We start from the raw sequence: 19,082 nt of genomic DNA, 5'->3' as shown, positions 1-19,082 counted from the left end.
GCGACCCCCGCACCGGCAGGCGGACTCTCAACCACTGCGCCACCAGGGAAGCCCCCATTGCTATTATCTTTAAGCGCTCCAAATAGAGAAAAACTGAAACTGGGTGTTGGCGGCTCAAGTTGGGTCCTGATCTGTTCTCTTTTTCCGTGCTTTAATGGCAAGGATAAACCTACAGGGTCCAAATAATGTTCTAAACACAAAAGGCATTCCTTCAGTGTTTTTGACTGACTCTTAGACAGAAAAATGTGAGTTTAATGCTTGATGCCTGGTTACTAAAAGAGAAGTGAGATAAATGTAGTCACATTCTCATCATTAATGATTCATATTTGAGATCTTATACAAAGCCCTTCATACAATGCCTGGCCTTTAAAAGACACTCAATACAGGGTTGGTTGCTTTTATCAGCCTTATTACTCAATAAGGAATTTATTATTGCAGCCCCACAAGCCCAGAACTTGCAAGAAATTAGACTGGAACTAGAAGATTCAGGGTGTGAATACATAGATTTAATGAAACAGAAAACTCTCTTAATCCAGTGCTATGCAGTCATCAGATGTCTCATTGCCATGACAAGGCAGAATTATCATAGAGGATGTCTGCAGTCTTGTGACTTGGAGACTAGAAGAATTTTAGAAGCTCTTTGTACAGCAGTGTATGAGGTACTCCCCCTGGAGGTTTTCTGCCATCTGAGGCATAGAAAATATCCTGTGATGAACAGCCCAAAGGAACCTGGATGAGGACTGTAAAATTGTGGAAGCAAAGTTGCTGAGAATGTTAAATGATACTGCAGGGATCCTTCCTGGCATTTAGCTGAAGTATGTAACCCTTGTTTTGTAATTTGCTGGGTCACTGGCCCTTTAGTTTTAAATTAACTCAAGTCTCTGATCCTTTTAGGGTCATTCATTTTATGCACTAGTATAGTCCTCTATTTAATTGAAGAAATGGAGGGAAGGCAGTTTGTTGGAAGGCACACCGACTTCGTTGAGAAGGTGAGGTGTTTGTGTCTTGGCCTCTTGACACCTAATTTGGCCAGACTTTCCCCTTCTCTCAGGCCCTACCTTACCTCACAAGGTTATTGTGAGGATCTGATACATATACACGCACATGCACACACATACAAGCACTTTGTTGTTAAACTATAAAGTGTAATACCTGTAAAGTTTAATGTTACGGTATTGTTGCCAATGTCTTTTCTTCTAAGGAGCTGTGGCTAATGTTTCCGAAGGTGTCCCACTTTCTCTCATATTGAGGGACTTCTTTTTTTACCTTTTGAAAACCTAAGGCCTTCAAATGCTCAACTCATTATGTGACTCATTGCGGGTCACGTGATGAACTAATGGAAGAGCCAGGATGTCTCTGCAGGTCTCCTCTTCAACAACATGGAACAGACCAGCTCTGGGATTTGTTAGAGTGTCTCTGAGACACCACAGGCCTGGAGGATCCATATTATATCCATCAAACCACTCTGAATTTGGAAATGATGGAGGGATGTACCCTAAGTTCCCGAGAGCTTTATAGAGTCCTGTGCTGGGGTCCTCTATCCTCATGGCAGATGTAAGTGGTTAAGGAGGGAGTTGGGTGTTGAACACTCCGGAGAGAAGAGTGGGGGACTGAAGGTGTTTTCTTTCAAGCTTTCCTGTGTCAATACAGACTAAATTAATATAGCAGCCTTGAAACACTAGTTCTCTTCCATTATATGGAGTGCCACCTGAGTGCTGTAACTCATGGGGGGATAGAACTCAGCTGAAAACCTAAACTCTTTCTTTAATAGGTAATTGTCAGAAAAAAAAAAATCTGGTTAATCCAGAGCTGTAAATTCTTAAAATGTGAGCCCAGACCAGTAGCATTATCATTACCTGGGAACTTCTTAGAAATGCAAATTCTAAGTCCCCACCCCAGACCTACTGAACTGGAAACTCTAGGGGTGGGGTCCAGCAATATGTGTCTTAATAAGCCCTCCAGGTGATTATACTGCATACTCAAGGTTGAGAACCACTGCTTTAAAAGGTAGCTCTTCTACTAAATGTAGACAGTACTATTATTGCTCCTACTAAAAATGAACAGTGATTTTTTTTTTTTTTTTTTTGTGGTATGCGGGCCTCTCACTGCTGTGACCTCTCCCGTTGCGGAGCACAGGCTCCGGATGCGCAGGCCTAGCAGCCATGGCTCACGGGCCCAGCGGCTCTGCGGCACGTGGGATCCTCCCGGACCGGGGCACAAACCTGCGTCCCCTGCATCAGCAGGCGGACTCTCAACCACTGCGCCACCAGGGAAGCCCTGAACAGTGATTTTGCAATCATCAAATATTCCAGTCAATGTTCACATTTACCTAATTATCTTGTGTTTTCTGTTTTTATTTTTATTTTTATTTTTGGCCTTGCCTCATGGCTTGTGGGATCTCAGTTCCCCGACCAGGAATTGAACCTGGGCCACTGCAGTGAAAGTGCCGAGTCCTAACCACTGGACGGCCAGGGAATTCCCTGTTTTTATTTTTTAGAGACCAAATAAGGTCTCTACATTCAATTGGTTGATATATTCCTTACAAAATCCTCCCTCTTCTCTCTCTCGCTCTCTTTTCCTTGTATTTCATTTGTTGAAAAAAAACCTTGTCCTTTAACTGTCTCCCACAGGTCTGTATTTGGCTAATTCCATCCTATGGGGGTCCTTTAACATGCTCCTCTATCCCCTGCTTTCCTAATATTGGTAGTTGGATCTGTAAACATGATCAGGTTCAGATTTGGGAGAGGGGGGGCAAGAATACTCCATAGTGATCTTATGTAACTTCTATCAAGAGGTACCTGGTGTTTTGTTTTTGTTTTCTTTTTTCTGTCTCTTTTCTTGTGATGTTAGCAACCATCGATAAGCCCTGATTTCACTTCGGTTTGCCAAATGATGATATTTTAAATCCGTCACTCCTTCATCTATTAGCTGAAATACTTCTATAAAGTATAATCAACTCTTCGGTTTCCCTGAGGTACAATTTGTATAGCAACAGCACAACAGCTGCTTGATTAGGACTCCTTTGATTTTTTTTTTTAATATCACTATATACATTCTGGCCTCCATGCCTTAGATTTCGGATCCCCTTCCAGTGAGAGACTCTTCTCTGACAGGACATTTACACATGCATACAACTCAGAATAACTTTTCTCATGGCCTCTGATGTTTTTCTCCTGCCTATTCCTCTCCAGTTTGTCTAGGTTCGCCAGAAAGCAGTGTGCTAAAGAGCTCACTAAATACTTGAGTGATTCCTCAGGGATGGACTTGCTAAGTTGCCAATTAATATTTCCTGATACTATCCAGGCCTGAAAACAGGAGAGGAAATTACATTCCCATTAGCTGGGAATAGTTTTACATCCCTTTCATGGTAATATGAGAGTATATCATCTTCATTTATCTTATCTACCCAAGCATTGTTCTAAATCAAATATGATCAGTATGTTAAATAATAACAGCAATAATGTATAACAGATCAGAAGGTAAGGAAAAATGCTGGCAGGCAGAGGTACGGGGTAATTCATGTGAAATCCAGGGGTACCATCTCTCCAGGGGAGGAAGTGTTTCGGCCTGGGGCGGGGGTACAACAGGGAATGAGAAAGTTCGGACATTCTGAGAACCTGGCACTGGATTAATGTGAAATGTCCTAGAAGAGTGTCCTGCAAGAAGGAGTCAGTTAGAGGACATGGAGGGACACAAAAGCTGCATTATGAGCACAAGCAGGCATACCCCTCACCCCAGCTAGAAATGTGATGTGTGCTCATGGTCTGTGAGCAACCCTAGGTTTAGGAGGCAGGATGTGGAAGCAGCACAGAACCAAGGGTCTGAAGAGCCAGCCTCTGGTTTTGGTGAGGTTATTTACTAGCCAACTGGTTTTGGACAGGTCAGTTGATCACTCTAGGCTTCAGTCTATCTGAGAAATCAGAAAAAACATCTTTGTCTCTAACACTTTACAAACTTGGGGCTCTCACAGACCCTGGGATCGTCCACGTCGAGAGCAAGTGCTTCCACATGGGCACCTTCAAGTTCTGAGGGGATAAAAGCAGGTTGACGATAGCCTGGCTCCCCTCTGTCTCTCCCACTCCTCAGACCTCCCCAGGCTCCGGCCCCTCCTATGCCGACTTCCTAGTAGTATTTAACAGACAGCTCACTGACTTATAACATAAATGGTCTTTTTCTTTCACCCTGTTTCTCATATTTTACAGATGTGTCTACCTTATAAGATGTGAGCTCTTGAGGGGCGATGCGTGACTTGCTTTGCGGCTCTACTACCTGCCCCCTACCCAACTGACGTCGCAGATTTGATTTGGTTTTATATTTTTATGTTTATGTATTTATTTTTGACCGCACCTGGCTGCATGCAGAGCTTCCCTGACCAGGGATCGAACCCAGACCCCCTGCAGTGGACGCGTGGAATCTTAACCACTGGACCACTAGGGAAGCTCCTCCCAGATTTTTGCTCTTATTTCTTCTCACAGAAGCCAGAGTGATCTTTTAAAATCCTAAATCTAATCACATCACCCATATGCTTAAAACTGGCAGCTTCCCATTGCTTTTCAGATAAAGGCCTGAAACTTTATCCAGGCCTACAAGGCCCCCCCCCTCTCAGTTTGACACCCCCTCCGGCCTCTTCTTATATCACCTTCCCTCTCACTCGCTTGCGTTCTCTCTGTTCCTTAATCATAGCAAGGTCATGCACAGCTCAGAGCCTTGGTATTAACTGTTCCCTATGCCCAGAATGTTCCTTGTCCAGATCTTTGCTTAGGCTCCTATTTGTCAACCAGGTTTCAGCATAAAACTTACCTCCTAACAGAGGCTTTCCCTGACTATCCCATCTAAATTAGTCCTCTTCCCCCAAAGCCACTCTCTATCACATAATCCTCTTTTATTTTCATCAAAGGCCTTACACCTTCCTGATCTTTTCTTGTTTACTTATTTGTTTTGGTAAACTTCATGGGGGCGGGGGAGCCATTTCTCCTATTTGCCATTCTTTCCCTGGCACTTAAAACAGTGCGTGCTATGTAGTAGGTGCTCAGTAAATGTTCATTGGATGAATTAATGAAGGCATGCTCACAGGCAAGGAACTCGTGCTAGAAAAGCAGCAGTGTGAGACAAAGCAGGACAGGTGAGTGAGGGTCACACCAAGAAGGCTCTTATTTGCCAAACAGTTCGGATATTATTCTCTGGGGAATGGAGTGTCTGTCATTAATGGTTTTCCAATAGAGGAGAAGCATGGTCAGCATTTGAGGAAGTTTGATTTGTCAGCCATGTGTAAGTCATATTCAAGAGAGAAAAATTAAAGACATTGCTTCAATCCATGACATAAAGAGCTTAGTGTCTGGCCCATAGTGAGTCTCCAGTAAATGAATGTTATTACCAAGCACTGTGGCAGTCACTGGGAGATACAGAACAAAAAGGCAAGATCAATAAACCTTTCTACCTCAAAAGAATTCTTCCTAAACCCTAGTGTCACATTCCTTCCCTTCCCTTTTTGTCAAACTTCCATTAATATTAATATATATTATATTCTCAGGGCTGTCATGTCTAGGCTCTTTTAATCAGACTTCCCACCTCCAGCGTGCCTCTGGCTTAGATTTAGCTTTCCCCCTGTTTCCTGTATTTTGCTGGTGCCAAGTCACATAGCTTCTGCCTCCACACTGCCCCCACCCCCTTAATTGTAAAAGCACCACGTGCTTTCTGTAAAAATTTCCAAAAAATACAGAAGCGCCCAAAGTAAAAAAATGGAAATGCCTTCTCTTTTCCTCATTCCTCCCCACAACCTCACTCCCCGGATTTCAACTCTGATAATCTGGCATCCCAAATCTCGTTCCTAGCTCCTCTTTTCCATCCGCACTCCAGTATCTGAACTAAAGGGATGGTTTTCCACCTCTTCTCTTTGATTTTTCCCTTCAGTTCAGCTCAAAAAACATTTATTGAGTGCTATGTACCAAGTCCTACATCAGACACTGGAAGTACAAAGACAAAACAGTGAAAGAGGTCCACATTTAAAAAGCTGCTGTACTTGGGCAAGTTACTTACTCTCTTTGACACTTACTTCCTTATCTGTAAAATGGGGATAAACCCAGTACCTACTTTACGGGGTTGGATGAGGATTAATGAGATGATACATAGAAAACTCTTTGCATAGTACCTGGTACATTGTATCTGCTCTATAGATGTCAATGACAACAATGATAATGATGATAATCTTTGCCTTGGGAGAGTTTATAGTTTAATGAGAAAACTTGAAGAATAAGAGTTACCTAGGTGAAGAAAGATGGGAAAATATTTTTGGAAAAGCAGAGACAAGCAGTTTAAATGAAATTAAAAGGTAGAGGTAGAGAGCTGGAAGAATAAAAAGTAACAGCTTGGACTTATCCTCTAAGAATATTTCTCAAAACTACCTGCATTAGTCCTACTCGGGGATGCTTGTTTAAAATGCAGATTTAGTGGCCCCACCTCCAGCAAATTTGGTAAATTCACACGGTGGAAGTGTTGAATACATCAGAACAAATGAACAAGCTACAGTTATAAGCATTAACACAGATAAACCTCAATAACTCAAGATTAAGCACAGAAAATACATGCAGTAAATGTCAAAATACAACAAAGACTAAAACAGGCAAAACCAAATACTATATTGCTTAAGTAATAAGGACACACAAAGTGTAATGAAAAGGAGAGGATTTATTAATATAAAATTCAGGGTAGAGGTTAACTGGAATGGGGAAGAAGGATGGTAAGTTTCTATTTCTTAAGCTGGGTGCTGAGCACACAGTTTCTTTTTATTATAATTCTTTAATATGCATTATTTATACACTTTTTATTTACAAGATATTTCACAAGAAAAAAGCAAATAGGAAAACAGAATAGTCTTCCAGAGACTGACCTTTTCCACTTTTTCAAATTATTTATTTATTTATTTGGCTGCACCGGGTCTTAATTGCCATGTGTGGCCCTGCAGGATCTTTAGTTGTGACATGTGGGATCTAGTTCCCTGACCAGGGATTGAACCTGGACCCCCTGCATTGGGAACGCAGAGTCTTAACCAGTGGACCGCCAGGGAAGTCCCTGACCTTTCCCACTTAAACCTCATAGAGTTGAGTTACACTAAGAAAAAAGAGAGAAAAGAAAAAAAGACCGTCCAAAATGCCTGGGTCTGAACAGACACCAGGCCAATCTCCTCCATTTTTTCCCAATCACACACTCACACTTTCTCACTTTTCCTTCAGCTAAAAAACAAACCCTCCCTTTATGTATATCAATTAGTGCAAATGACGTTCAGAAGATTACAAGCCCACCCTCCTATAAACAGCCAAACTCGTACTGCCTGTCTGCATGGAGGATGCCCTGCTATATTAATAATGCTCTTGCAAACATCCTTATATTTTTTTCCTCTCAGAAAAAAATGTTTCCACATTTTAGATTATTTCCACAGGGTGTGAACATTTTACAGCTCTCATTGCTTGCTGCCAAATCGTCTTCCGAGTGAATTGTACCAATTTACAATGCTATCAGCAATAAATGACTACCAGTTTCACCACACCCTCATCCTCAAAAAACATTTTTGCTGATTTAATAGACATGATTCTTACATCTTGTTTTAATGTACATTTCTTTATCAGTGAAGTTGAACATTTTTTCCTATGTTAGCTTCTTTATTTCTTCTGTTGTTTGTCATTCGTGTATTTAGGGTATAGGATCAGAATCAAAGAACTCCACTATTTGAGGAAGTTACTTTTTTCCTGCTCCCTTCCCTTCCCCTCCCTGCTTTATTACTTTTTTACTTCATAAGTTACACATATTCATTTTAGAAATATCAGAAAATATAATTAAGCAAACAAGAAAGGTAAAATCACCTGTTACCCTACCTTCCAGAGATAATCACTACTGTTTATTGTACATCCTTTTAAACTTTTTCTCTAACAAAGATACTCACAAACATATCACATAACCTTTCTGAGCCTGTTTCCCCATCTATAAAATGAGAATACTTTTCTTCAAGTTGATAATTAAATGAGCTGGTGTATGTGAAAATGATTTATACGCTGTAGGATGTTATATAAATATAAATGCAAGTTGCTTTGCTTATTCCATAAAATACCCTTTATTCTGCCTAACAGAACGGTGACACTTTGTTCCCTGAATGTAGCCTGCCCTCTCCAGAACATTCTTCTCTCTAGAATGACTTTCTGCCTCAATTCTTCAGACTATACAAGTATTCACTTTTATTTTTTTTTTAATTCAACATGTAAGATATACAAAAGGGGGAATCCCCTGGTGGTCCAGTGGTTAGGACTCAGCACTTTCACTGTCATGGGCCAGGGTTCAATCCCTGGTCGGGGAATTAGATTCCCACATGCCATGTGGTGTGGCCAGAAACAAAAAAGATATACGAAAGGTATAAAGAGTAGAGCAAGAGCAACCATGTACCTACCACGCAGCTTGAGAAATTTCGAAAAAGAAGGAAAGAAAGAAAGACGATTTTACACTTAAAGTTTACACCAATACACTAAAGTTTCCTGTGAACCCCTCCCCAAATATAGCCCTTCTCCAACCCATATTTCACTCTCCTGAATTTGGTATTTCTCACTCTTATGACTTAATATTTATTTATGCTCTCTGTCTCTCTGTATATATTTGTATGGAGATATTGATATAGATCCCTAGGCAATGTATAATATTGTTTTGCATAAACTTGTTTATATTGTATATGAATGAGTATCAAGGTAAGTATCCTATACCACCCCAAATATTACGTTTGTGAGATTCATTCATGTTGGTACATATACTTAATTTCCTTGCTTTAATATTCAGTATAATCACAGCACAATTCATCTGTTTTCCTGTTGATAGCTATTAGGTCATTTCTGTTTTTTTCTGTCACAGGTATTTCTGTGTATTTTGGTACGTCTCCTTGCGTACATGTGTAGGAGTTTCTCTGGGTATACGTACCTAGAAGTGAAATTCTGGAGTCACAGGGTGAGTGCATCTTTAGCTAGATATTGCCAAATTATTCTCCAAAGTGGTCGTACTAATTTCCATTCTCACCAGAAGTGTATAAACATTTCCATTACTATTCTTTCTTGTCAATCCTTAGTTTCGTCAGACTTTTGAATTTTTGCAATCTGATGGGTATGAAATAACATTTCATTGTGGTTTTAACATGCATTTCCCTGATTAGTAGGGAAGTTGAACAACTTTTACAGGTTTATTGGCTGTTGAGTGAATTCTATGGTCATAAAGCACCCATTCTTTAAATCCTCTTTAAAACATTCCCTCTCCAGGAAATATTTCCACATCTCCTCCATCAAGCAGATGGGATCTCCTTTGGATCTCTATAACCCTTTCCATATCTTGGGTTTCACTTACTTTTTATTCCATCTTGTACTCTCATTTGTGTACTTGTCTAAAGGGCAGAGACTATGTTTAACTCAACTTTATGACCACGTTAGTACCTAAGTACAACATTTCATAAATCTTTGTTGAATCAAATCATACTCCTTCCCAGCTCATAAAATCTTAGTTTCCTGTTGTCTATAGAGGAGAATTGAATCTCCTTAGTATAGAATTTAAGACCCTTACGTGGGCTCTGGCAACAACTTTCCTTTCCTGACTCTTCTCCTGGTATGACCCTGCCTTCTGCCCCAGATACTGGGTTCTTTGTCCACAATGAGGTCCCAGTACTCAAATGTTTGGCTTCTCTCCTTGCAGTCAGGATGGCAGGTTGATCCCACCTGTTTTAGCTGCCCATCAGATTATAAGAGAAAATCTAGGGATCCTGAAGTTAGAAGCTTGCTTTTATTAATGAGCAGGGATTTTTCCCTGAATCTGTCATTTGTGTACTAAGAGTACATACATTTCTTTATCTAGGTGGCTTGGGTTCAACTGAAGAAAACCCAAAGCACTTAACTTCAGCACCTTAGCCTAGAGTCTGGGCCTGGTTGCAGCCCGTCCTACCTCTTCAGAGTCAGAGGCATATCACAAACAGAATATATGAATACATGCTCAACCCACATTGTATTTTTCCAACTGATTCATTTTAATCAGTAAACACTTATTATTTACCTATTACATCCAGGCTCAGTCCAAGGTGCTAGGGATACAGATATAAACATGACAGTTCTCTCGAGGAGCACATAGAGTAGTTGAAGGAGACAGACATACAGACACATATTTTCAATACAAACAAGAATATGGGAGCCACAGAAGGGCTATCTTGAGAGTCAAGGAAGACTTCCTGGAGGAGATGTCACTTAGAGCAATTGGTATAAGAATGAGTAGATGAATACAAGGCATGATCTTGAAATTAAACTTTCTTTAAGCTTCACGCATGAATCCTGCCATATAAGACACTCATTCATGGGATGTTGCCAGTGATTCCTGAACTGAACAATGTGATTGGTACTTATGATTTGGAAAGCCCATCTCTGTATTGTGAGGAGGCAGTTCCAACTTGGCCATTTCCTACCAGACTGGACATGGGTCAGTTAACTGACTGTTGTCTTAGGGAGGAACATGGCTATATATGTGTATGTCTCTCCCATTTTTTCTTCTGTGACAGATTACATATATTTGGAGTCTCACAGTATTCTACATTGCCCTGTTCTGGAAATACAAAAGGTAGTAGAAATGTCCCCAGTTTGCCTGTAATCTCATGAGAGGCCCAGGAAGATTTTTCCATACTCCACTTCTGGAGGAACCCATAGGAAAGTGGCATTCCACAAAGGAGGTGAGCATTCTGCCATCTGAATACCAATCAAAGGGAATGAGGAGTGACAAAGGAAGAGGGTATTTATAATCCCTCTCACCAAAAGGGACTACCCATTCCCCAGCCAAAAATCCGTGGTACCCAAGGAAAGAGAAGGTCATACCCTCTGCAAGGATGGGGTGTCATTCCAAAGAGGTTCCACTTGGACTTTTTTTTTTAAAGATTTTTTGATGTAGACTATTTTTAAAGTCTTTGTTGAATTTGTTACAATATTGCTTCTGTTTTATTTTTGGTTTTTTGGCCGCGAGGTATGTGGGATCTTAGCTCCCTGACCAGGGATCGAACCCACACTCCCTGCATTGGAAGGTGAAGTCTTAACCACTGCACCGCCAGGGAAGTCCCCACTTGGACTTTTTGAGACATAATGTGGCTTCTGCTCTTTGAGGAGGCTGCAGTGAAGTGAGTTAGGAAGTAAGCAGGGCACGTACAGACATGCACATGCCCCATACACCATACATTTTCACAATTTCCTGACTTTGTTTACATTGTTTCCCCAACTTGTGCTTTCTCATCCTTTCCACTGGCCTTCCCTGGAAGCCTTGCTTACATGACACCTCTTCTAGGAAATCTTATATCACTTAGTAAAAATCAACTGTTCTCTGATCTGTACTCCCTAATCCGTCTTGATGTGTAAAAGTTCCTTGGGAGTGCTTTGCCATGTCTGGGCACCATGTTCTTGGCAAATGGGGCCTCACAAATCTTTCAACTCAGCTCACTAGGTAGCCCCTACCATGGACAAGGATTGGCACATCAGCACACAATAGTGTTCGTATACATGGGGTTTTAAAAAAAATTTTTATTGGAATATAGTTGATTTACAATGTTGTGTTAGTTTCTGCTGTACAGCAAAGTGAGTCAGTACATATATGCATATATCCACTCTTTTTTAGATTCTTTTCCCTTATAGGTCATTACAGAGTATTGAGTAGAGTTACCTGTGCTGTACAGTAGGTTCTTATTAGATATCTATTTTATATATAGTATATAAGAGTTTTGGGTCAAACACATTTCGAATCCTGCCTATGTCACTAATTAGGTGTGTAATCTTTGGAAAATTAGTTAACCTTTCTGAGTCTTAGTTTCCTCATCCTTAAATTGGAGAATTCTACTATAGTTGACCCTTGAACAACTCCTAGATTAATCTTCATGTAATATATAGTCAGTCCTCAGTATCCACGGTTCCTCAGCATCCAAGGATTCAACCAACCACCAACTATGTAGTTCTGTAGTATTTACTATTGAAAAATATCTGCATATAAGTGGACTTGTGCAGTTCAAACCCATGCTGTTCAAGGGTCAACTGTAGTTTCTGACTCATAGGCCTGTTGTGAAGATCAAAAAGGTAGTGCATATCAAACATTTAGAAGTGGACCTGGAGGGCACTCATTACAAGTTAACTATTGTTACTAGTAACTCATGGTCATCCTTGTAGATGTGTTAGAGGCTTGCCATGAGCGACCCCTGCTCATGCTGGCTTGTCTCAGTTTCCAGTCCCATGGAAGAGTCCCATATTCTTTGCCCCATTTATCTCTCTTTTCTCCATACCTTGATCTGGCTCCCTCCTGAGCTCATGGATCCCAATATGTCTCTTGATAGGTCCTTGTATTGTCCTTTATCTATAGCCTTGAGACCACAGTAATGCCTTGTGGCTTATTTTAACCCCAGCCTGGAAGCCAATGCCCCAACTCCATTCTGGGCTGACTTCCTGGCTTCCTCCTGCAACTTCTGAGCCTGTTGTAGTCAGCTGTCCCTAGACCAGGACCTGGGTGTTCAGAAATGTTTGTTGAAAGGTTTCCAGAGGCAATTAGGCATGTGCAAGAAGTGAATGAACACCTTCTCATTGATATGCTGTCTAAAAACTGTGAGCTGGTGTTGAATGGTGATTCGCCAGAGATTTTAGAACCAGAAAGACCTAGGCTTGATTCCCAATTCTGAATCTTATGACCTTGAGCAAATAACCTTTTTTTCCTCATTTATAAAATGAGACTAACTATATCTTTCTCATAGGATTATTGTGAAGACTAAATGAGACAATATAAAGCACCTAGCATGTTCTAGAATATCATAAATAGTTGGTAAATGGCTGCAATTATAAACACATAGTTAAAAAATTTTGCTCCTTTCTGAAAAATCGTGAGCTTGAAGAAGTGTCAAAAGTCAAAATACCTGGCCGGAGGTAAGCTCAGACACAAGGCCCAGGATATCTAAATACCTGAAGTACAAGGCAAACTAGATTTTCTTCCAATGAATAGACAAAGGAGAGTTAAACAGTGATAGATAACACAAGGTTTAATGAAGATGAAAACTGGCTTTCAATAGAGACCCACTTCATGGTATTCTATAATTTGCTATGTGTTATCCCCTTTGTTCTGGTGCTAGCCTTAGTTTACTTACCCAAGTTGTTCAGTCTATAGGAATACAGAGAAATGAGATCAGAGATTGCATAGGTCAAATGGAGTACTCGCTTTATTACTGGCTACTTCTGCTCAAAAGACTCATTGAATATGTGGAGACAGACTTGTCAGAGAGGAGCAGCGTGCCCAGCTAGCTCACAGTTCTTTTAATGCAAAATTTTATCATCAGCATATTTGGCAATACTACCTTTGAACAACCTTATTCCCCTCTCCATACACCCAAATGTCCTAGGACATATGTATTAGTTTTCTATTGAAGTCTGAGCAAGCTTGACTGGATTTTTTGCTGAAGTCTTATAAGACCAAAGTAAAAATGTTCTCTGAACTGGGCTGTTATCTTGAGGATCTGGGGAAGAATCTGCTCCCAAGCTCATTTAAACTGTTGACAAAATCAAAATTCCTTGCATTTGTAGATCTGAAGTCCTTGTTTCCTTGCTGGCTGTTGGTCAGGGGTCACTCTCAGCTCTTCAAGGCTGCTCTCAGGTCATTTCCATGTGGCCCCCTCCATCTTTAAAACTGGCAATTGCCCATCAAATCCTTCCTGTGCTTTTTTTTTTTTTTTTTTTTTTGTGGTACGCAGGCCTCTCACTGTCGTGGCCTCTCCCGTTGCGGAGCACAGGCTCCGGACGCGCAGCCTCAGCGGCCATGGCTCACGGGCCCAGCCGCTGCGCGGCATGTGAGATCTTCCCGGACCGGGGCACGAACCTGTGACCCCTGCATCAGCAGGCGGATTCTCAACCACTGCGCCACCAGGGAAGCCCCTTCCTGTGCTTTGAGCCTCTTTGACTTCTGCTACCACCTAAAGAAACTCTGCTTTTAAAGGGCTCATGTGATTACTTGAATAATCTCCCTACCTTAAGATCAGCTGATTAGTAACCTTAATTACATAAGCAAGAGCCCTTCAAAACAGTACCTAGATTAGTGTTTGAATGGATAACCAAGGATGGAATCTTGGGCATCATCTTAAAATTCTGCCTACCCCAGCATAGCTACAACCTCCTGAAAAGCTATCCCTCAAATTAATTCCTTAACATTTGATCTTTAAGAGTGTTGAGAAGCTATAACTTCAGATTTTCCAGCCTCTTATAAAAGAGGCTATATGTATCCAAAGCCCTATATGTATTCATACAAGACAAAGAACCAAAGCAGTCCAAAGTGTTGCCATCTGTCCTAAGGAATTCATCCTTCTGGAAATTTTCTATATGAACTATATAAAAAGCAAATCTTAAAACTCCAACAGTAAGGATGCTACATTTGTTAACTATTCACACAGGGTTTATTTACCCAAATTTCCGTCTTTGAGAAGTTAATGATCTCTCTGGGAAGATTGATAGGTAAAAAACTAATTGTAATTCTATGAGTTAAGTGCTATAATAGAGCTATATAAAGGTACATACTTCCTGGAATTGAAGATACTTTTGATTGTGGGGTACACCATCAAATTCCAACAGCTTTTTGGGACATTGAGAATATCTTATCAAATGTATATGTTTTTAAAAACTTGATTGACAGTAGCATACGTTTATCACTGGGATTACTTACTAGCATCTTCTCTAAATCAAAGTTGGAGCCAAGATTTTTGTGAAGAGTCTAACTCTAGTTGGATCCACTTAGCCATTCCTAAAGCATGAATCTGTCATCGATACCAGCTCTGAAAATTCTCTGATCTTTTCTGAGAAATTAGTTAAATTAACACATCTACAATGACAATTATGGTACTTTCCCATCTACTTCTCTACCTGGCAGCTGGCTAGTTTCTTTTAATACTGGTTGTAAGACTATCCTGATTTCAGAAGTATTAAAAATGTGAAATGGGACATTTTTTTGGAAGACATATGCTTTCTAAGTGTTATGGGAAATAAATGAGGAAGTGGTTAATTTTGCTTGGGGAGGAGGTGACATTTGAGTTGAGTCTGGGAAGTTGAGTAGGAGTTTCCCAGGCAGATAAGAGGCTAAAAGGTATCCCAGGCCAAGAGAAATCTCTATTATGGTGCTTATCTGAAGCTATTCTGTTAATATTGCTCCACTCCCATGAATCTGTAAATTCCTTGAGGTCATGAACCAATTCTATCTCCAAAGCGACCCATTAGCTCATTATTTTGCCATTTAATTTTTGTTTATTTATTCATTTCATATTTACTAACTTTATTCATATATATACTTACTGACAAAATAATATTTTGAGTAGCTCATTGTAGAAACTTTGGTAATTATAAAGAAGCAAATAAACAAATCCCACACACAAAGCCACAAATCCATTGTAATTTCCCATTTGGAGAAACCACTGTTACTATACTGGTGTATGTGCTTCAAGTCTTTTTTCTATTTATATGTACATCTATATCTATCTATCTATCTATATTTTTAAAGCAAAAGTGGTATAATATATTTATTAGTTCATAAAGTTATTTTCACTTAACCATCATATTAAAAATACTGATCATTGTTTGCCTACCCAGTCTCCCATTGAAGGAAATAATGCCAGCTCACAGTTTTCTATTCTTAACTGGCTGATTCCCTGACCCCAGCTAATTGAACTAAAGGATTAGCATCTGATCCAAGGACAGCCCACCTGTAGGTGGTCAGAGACATACTCATGGGGTGAAAAGATGAGCTAATCCAATCAGATGCCACTGAATTATGAAATTGGGCAACTGATATCCTCAATGGAGCTGATGGTGTAAGGATGCCATGGCCTTCTATCAAATAGAAGCCAGAGTTGTGAGGGAGCACAAAATATTAGAATGGAGGAAGCTGGTTGTCAAAGAGAGGAAGGTAGAGTAGACCTGTGGAGAAGCCGAGATGCCTAGAGGGACAGAGCCATGCCTTCAGGCTTCTGTTAGTCCTGTTTTTTCTTGCTCCAGTTCTAGTCCATATATAGCTTTATTATAAATACCTCCCTTCCAGCCTATTTTCCTCTAGAGGTAAAAAAGCGGGTCTCTGGAATTCCCTGGCTATCCAGTGGTTAGGAGTCCGCGCTTCCACTATAGGAGGCACAGGTTCGTTCCCTGTTGGGGGAACTAAGATCCCCCATGCCGTGCGGGGCAGCAAAAAAAAAAAAAGAAAAGAAAAGTGGATCTCTATTCCTTGTAGCCATTCAAGCCTGAGCAGAACCACAAATCATAATTTTTATGGCTGTATAGAATTCCATTGTGTGGAGTTGCCATCACTGAGTAAAAAACAAACAAAGAAACATACAAAGAAAAACAACCCAGTGACAGGCATTTAAGACATTTCCAAAGAGCATCTTCATCACTGATTTTTGCACACTAAAGAATAACTTCTTTACGATATATTCCAAGAGGTAAAATTTGTTTTTTGAAGGATGGCTGCATAACACAAAGTTGGACTTCACGAAGGTTATACCAGTTTACAGCCAAACCAGCAGTGCATGAGAAAGTTTGCTTTTTCACCCCTTTGCCAATAGTATCAATTAAAAAAACAAAAGAAAACATTGCTACTCTGATGTCAGTTATGACCTTAATGTGAATTTCTATGAAACTTGTATTTATTGACCAGGCATGTGTGTTTTGTCATTAGACAGACCTGGGTTTGAGTTCCAGCTCTGCCTCTTGCTGTGTGGCTTCAGTTGAATTATGTAGTTCTCCATTTTCTCATCTGTAAATTGGAAATAATAATAGTTCTTTGTTGGATTATTATAAGGCTCAGATGAGAAAATAAATACAAAACACAGTCCAGTAAAGCCTCAGTACATTTCAGTTATTATAGTTATGAAGAATGACTTAACTTGTGACAATCAGATAAAGCTATTTGAGATATCTGAAACTCAATGGGATATTAGTTTAAATACCTGTTAGAATTGTATGGTTCTAGGAATAAGAAAGAATGCAAAAGCCATTAGTTTCATAATCTTTATGATTAGAGAGGAACTGCATTTACACATTTGAATTTCATCCATTACAAAGGTCTTTAGAATTAAAATAAAAACATGTGGGCTTCCCTGGTGGCGCAGTGGTTGAGAGTCCGCCTGCCGATGCAGGGGATACGGGTTCGTGCCCTGGTCCGGGAAGATCCCACATGCCGCAGAGCGGCTAGGCCCGTGAACCATGGCTGCTGGGCCTGCGCGTCCGGAGCCTGTGCTTTGCAATGGGAGAGGCCACAACAGTGAGAGGCCCGTGTACTGCAACCCCCCCCCCCAAAAAAAACCATGTATATATCTTAAAAGCCAAGAAATATAAAATCAAATCAAAAGATAAACTGGGTAGGATTTGCAGATTTCTAAGAGTAGTCAGAGGATGAGGTAATGAGTTTTGAAGTCCATAACAGAATTTTAAAAGGGGCTCAAAATAACAGTTGGCATAGTGAGAAGAATGGCTCTGAAAGTCTGTAGCTCCAGAACTTATGTCCGGTAAAAAACCTCTGATCAGGGAATTCGCTGGTGGTCCAGTGGTTAGGACTCAGCGCTCTCACTGGTCAGGGAACTGAGATCCCACAAGCTGCTCAGTGTGGAGTGGTGGTGGGGGAATGACACAAACAAACAAAAAGTGTCTGATCAAAAGTAATCTTAATTAACTAGGCTGAAACTGTCTTTCTTAGCAGTTCTGTGTCTTTCAACTCAGAAGCTTTAGAATTAAGCACAAAAAGGCTTTAATTGGGGGTAAAACCTATGTGATTAATATGTTGGGGTTTAGAAGAAATATGTGCATATTTCACTTTTTAGGCACTTGCAATGTTTAAGAAAATTTGGCTTATTAGAGTGATGGTCTTATAACTCTTATTTTAAATGTATAATTGAGTTAGTTTTAGACTTAAAAGATTTTGAGTTGAAATTTTACTGCTTACACATAGAACTGGGTCAATCTAAGAAAATTTTAAATTCATTATATTTGTAAGTATATTTGATTTATAAGGATTACTAAGCCTTGAGAAGACTCTAGGCTAAACAACTGAAGAAAATAAAAAGAAAATCTAATAGATTAAGTTTATAGACAATTTTAAATGTTGGAAGATGTTGAATTAACTAAGTTTGTGAATGGGACCAAAAATTATTGTAAGTTTCTGCAAAGTGATTGGTAAAATATGCTAGACTTATAAATAGAATAATAAAATTTGCAAGTTAAATTTAAAAGCTTAAGAAAGAACTAATTTCTGAATTTGTAACAAATTAAATCTTTGACCATTTTTTAATGGGGGTGTTTTGTTTTTACAGGTTTTCAAGTATTTCACTTTACTATTTTGAAGGAAGAATGGATAAACTGAAAATTGCTAGAGCAAACAGCCTGGAGTCAGATTGTGAAGTGGCTTATTTGGCATGGGAAGGAATTTGGACCATATCCTGAAGGAAATATTAGGAAAAGACTTTGAAAAGGAAGAACACGACCGTATTTGCACTTTAGAAAGAACATGCGGGTGACTGTGGGGAGTCGGTTGGCAGAAGGGAGAACGGAGATGATGTAATCACAGTTGAGACAGACACAAAAGACAGACACTTCAGGAATAATACCGATTACATGTAGGGCGTGAGGCAAGGAGTCTGGTGTGTCCCGACTGAGAACTGAGCACTATTCATAGGATAATAACGGGAACAGGGTCAGTGTTCGACACGTTAACTTTAATGTGTCTGCGGGATACACAGGTTTAAAATGTCCATTACACGGCTGAAAATAATGAGTTGGGGCTTCTAGAAAGTCTGGTCTGAGATACATATTTAGGGCTCTTCAGAAGTTTAAGGTGAGCGTGGATAAAGTTATGCAGAAAGAGTGGGCAAAGAAAAAACGGAAGACGGCTGAGGAGAGAATTCCATTGAGTACCAATATTTTAAGGGCAGGCCACAAGTTGCAAGGGGAAGACGCATCCCTAAAAGGGGCAAAGAGTCCTCTAAAATAGAAGAACTTGCAATGAATAGTGGCAAGGAATCTCAGGGAAGGAAGTTTGAACAA

At 40.1% G+C, this 19,082-nt stretch overlaps 1 long non-coding RNA gene across 1 annotated transcript; it reads left to right on the top strand.

Moving 5' to 3' along the window:
• The first annotated feature begins 60 nt into the window (after positions 1-60).
• Positions 61-18,420, top strand: LOC131752723 (uncharacterized). Its single transcript, XR_010839841.1, has 4 exons — positions 61-815; positions 4,203-5,122; positions 8,887-8,979; positions 18,353-18,420. It is a non-coding gene; the product is annotated as an uncharacterized lncRNA (long non-coding RNA).
• Positions 18,421-19,082: the final 662 nt, after the last annotated feature.

This window comes from Kogia breviceps, chromosome 3 (genome assembly GCF_026419965.1).
Source record: "Kogia breviceps isolate mKogBre1 chromosome 3, mKogBre1 haplotype 1, whole genome shotgun sequence".
In the NCBI taxonomy this organism is placed as follows: domain Eukaryota; kingdom Metazoa; phylum Chordata; class Mammalia; order Artiodactyla; family Physeteridae; genus Kogia; species Kogia breviceps.
The sequence above is the reverse complement of the archived record's forward strand: the minus strand, read 5'-3'. Positions and strand labels throughout refer to the sequence as shown.